At 37.1% G+C, this 3,978-nt stretch overlaps 1 pseudogene; it reads left to right on the forward strand.

The window, feature by feature from the left end:
• The first annotated feature begins 2,737 nt into the window (after positions 1–2,737).
• Positions 2,738–3,506, forward strand: LOC144295235 (rRNA-processing protein FCF1 homolog pseudogene; annotated as a pseudogene).
• The last annotated feature ends 472 nt before the right edge of the window (positions 3,507–3,978 follow it).

Genomic DNA, 3,978 nt, shown 5'->3' on the forward strand with positions numbered 1-3,978 from the left:
TTCTCATAAAATTAGCCATTTCATCCAACCATCAACCCTTCAGTTGATCACTATCCCAGTATCCCCACTCTACCAGCAAGGAAATCAAGGCACAGAGAATCCATGTAACTTGCACAGATTACAAACTTAATAAAGCCTTGGAACCTGTATTCAAACCCAAAAATGTCCATTTCATAGTGTGTGCACTTAATCACTCTGCTACTTCATATTTCTCTGCATTTCAGTGATTTAAGTAGTGTAAGGCCAACAAAGATTTTCCTTTTCTTTCTTTCTTTCTTTCTTTCTTTCTTTCTTTCTTTCTTTCTTTCTCTTTCTAGACTTATTCACTTAGGGGCACCTCGGTGGCCCAGCAGTTGAGAGTCCGCCTTCAGCTCAGGATGTGACCCCGGGGAGTTGGAATCGAGTCCCACATTGGGTTCCCTTCAGGGAGCCTGTTTCTCCCTCTGCCTGTGTCTCTGCCTCTCTGTGTGTGTCTCTCGTGAATAAGTAAATAAAATATTTTTTAAAAAGATGTTCACTTATTTAGAGTGAAAGAAAGAGATAGAGTGCAGTGGGAAGGGGCAGAGGCAGAGGGAGGAAAAAGTCTTAAGCAGGCTTTGCAATGCGTGCAGAGCCCGTTGTGCCACTCTACCTCACAACCCTGAGATCACCACCTGAGCTGAAACCAAGAGTCCAACACTTAACCAACAGCACAGCCCAGGCATCTCAGCTTCTGCTCTTTTATCAATCATTACAAGGTTGATGAAAGTGTCATAGAAGATGAAAAAAGAAGTAATAAAAGGTAGAAAATAGAGAACTTAGGGTCAAAAGAGGAAGATGGATGGGATAGAAGGCCTCCCCCAAATCAGATATAGTCAAGAGTTTAAAAGATGTGTAATTGACCCTGATTCTTTTTTTAAAAATATTTTATTCATTTATTCATGACACACACACACACACACACACACACAGAAAGAGAGAGAGAGAGAGAGAGAGAGAGAGAGGCAGGGACACAGTCAGAGGGAGAAGCTGGCTCCATGCAAGGAACCCAACGTGGCACTCAATCCCGGGACTCCAGGATCACACCCTGGGCCGAAGGCAGGCACCAATCCACTGAGCCACCCAGGAATCCCCGACCCTGATTCTTAATACAAAACTCTCATGATATAATATAGACTTGGCCTTGTACAGATCTGGGTCAAAGTTATATATATATATATATGTATGTATATATATTCAGGTACTTCACTATCTTAGACATCTAACAATTCTTTAAAAAAATATTTTATGTGATAAAATGCACATAATATAAACCTAAAAACTCTTTTAACTATTTTTCTCACTTGTGAAATGAGAACAAAATTCTCTACCTTGCTTAATTAAAATGTATGGTAAATACAGTGATTTCAATAAGTGATCATTTTCCTTTTCTATTTCTCAGGAAAGTTATAATTGAAATGACTCTATAAACAAATCTAATTAGAAAGCTACCTCAACATGAGTTCACATTTTTATTAACACTCAAAGAAGAGCTAATGCATGTAGGCTTCAAGAGGGAAAGACATAAAGAAGCACAAATCTTTCTAAATTCCACTGCTGTAAAGTACAGGGATTGGTAGCTGAGGAACTTTTTCCTTGAATATCAATTTGGACTGCAAAGAAGCAGAGGTAATAATCACTTTGATTCAGGCAGTCATAGGAAGTCATTGACTCAAACCCTCAATTTATACAAATGAGGCCACTGAGGCCCAACAAGGTTGAAAGAATTGCCTGGTGTCTCACAGCTAGTTAGTGATAGAGGGAAGATTTGAATAGCAATCTCTAGGATGTATGTGATGTGGGTTTTTTTTTTTTTTCTTAAATGCTAAGAGTATACACCAGATGATAGCCTCTTTGAAATAAAAGGTATAACAAAATAAGTATAGGGTTAGCAAATAAATACACTCAACACATCAAAAAGGAACAAAACAAAAGCCAAACATCTTCACAAAGTGAAAATATTTTGAGTGGGGAATTAGCTACATAATCTCCATGGATACTCATTTGCTCCATGGTGCCACGTAATTAAGGTCATTTTTATTCACAAATGTCCTTTTTGTGACTCACAGTTTTTGTACAGATGCATAACAATAACAATAACAGAGTTATTCCCAAGAATATTAACCAAATAGGCAGATAAGCAAAGACAATCTGCTTTCACAGATTTACTTACGAGAGAGAGAGAGAGAATTTTGAACTTAACTGAACTACTTACAATTCCAAAAATATGTCATGTGTTTCTTACTTGAGTCCTTGGTTCTATTGTTTCCATTGTTGCTTGCCTTTGTTGGAATGAGTGGTCAACAGTGCCCTTGATCCACCACAGAAATTTAAAAGTCCCTGCCTTTAGGTAGTTTTCCTCACTCCTAACACCCAAATAACATCTGTAGTTCAGAAGCCTTATCAGTTCATCTCTCTTCACTCTCCCCGTGACTCCTAGCTAGAGCAATGTCTAGAACCTAGTACACGCAAAAATCTTTTATTTTTTTAAATTTTTTTTTGCAAAAATCTTTTCTAATAGAAAAATACTTTATATAAGCTGAGCAACAGGCTATCCATAAAATAATTTTTAGGGTAAAATCGGATATGGTGTTTCATTTTCATTGGCAGGTAATTTGGTTGTAATTTCACTGATACAAAAGTCTATCATGAAATATAAACTATATTAAAGAATGAGACTAAGAATATACATGTGAAGAAACAAGAGGGTGGCGTGAACATGGGGAAGCAAAAGAAAGCAAGAAAGTATGCGACCATGAAGCGAATGCTTAGTCTCCAAGATCAGAGGCTTAAAGAGAAGGATAGATTAAAACCTAAAAAGAAAGAAAAGAAAGATTCCAGTGCACTCAAGGAAAGAGAAGTCCCCCAACATCCTTCCTGCTTATTCTTCCAATATAACACACAGCTGGGCCCACCTTACCACATCCTGGTTGATACCAACTTTATCAACTTTTCCATTAAAGCCAAACTTGACTTAGTACAGTCAATGATGGACTGTCTGTATGCCAAGTGTATCCCTTGTATAACTGACTGTGTAATGGCTGAAATTGAGAAACTGGGGCAAAAGGATCGAGGGGGTCTAAGGATTGCCAAGGATCTGAGATTTGAAGGATTGCCATGCACACACACACAGAGGAATCTATGCAGATGACTGCTTAGTACAGAGAGTAACTCAGCACAAGTGTTACATTGTGGCCACAGTTGACCGGGACCTTAAACGAAGGATCCGGAAGATCCCTGGAGTTCCCATCATGTACATTTCTAACCATAGGTACAACATTGAGCGGATGCCAGATGATTATGGAGCCCCTCGGTTCTAATTCTTAAAAGATAGGTTTTCTGCCTTCTTATACCAACTTTTTCTGTTGCCAGTTCATATTAACAATATGCTATAGTATGAATTATTCTTCTTACCCATTTGCTCTGTTATGAGCTGAGTATGGTTAAATATATTCATTTTTTGATGTTTTGAAAAAAAAAAAAAAGAATATACATGTGGTTAGATTCAAATAGAAATACCAAAGGAGGGATGCCTGGCTGGCTCAGTCGGTGGAATGTGTGACTCTTCATCTCAGGATTGTGAGTTCAAGCCCCAGGTTGGATGTAGAAATTACTTAAAAAGAAAATCTTAAAACAAAACAAAACAACAAAAAAAAAAACTCAAAAGAAACTGATGCACTAATTTGTGTAAATGTGCAGTTTGTTACATACACATATACAAATATATACAATACATATGAATATGTATGTGCATGAAGGTGTATATATTGCTAATTACATGAAAATGAAATTTAATTTTTTTTCTTCGTAATGCACATGTATGTTTCATGCACAATGCTTCATATATCTAGAAAATATTTGTAGCTACGTAAGTTATCTGCAACCGACCAAATCTAGAAGGAAAGAAAAATCTCTTATGAGGATTTAAAATAAACATTATGAGGGCTATACACTAAAATC

The sequence above is a fragment of the Canis aureus genome, chromosome 23 (assembly GCF_053574225.1).
Source record: "Canis aureus isolate CA01 chromosome 23, VMU_Caureus_v.1.0, whole genome shotgun sequence".
NCBI lineage: Eukaryota > Metazoa > Chordata > Mammalia > Carnivora > Canidae > Canis > Canis aureus.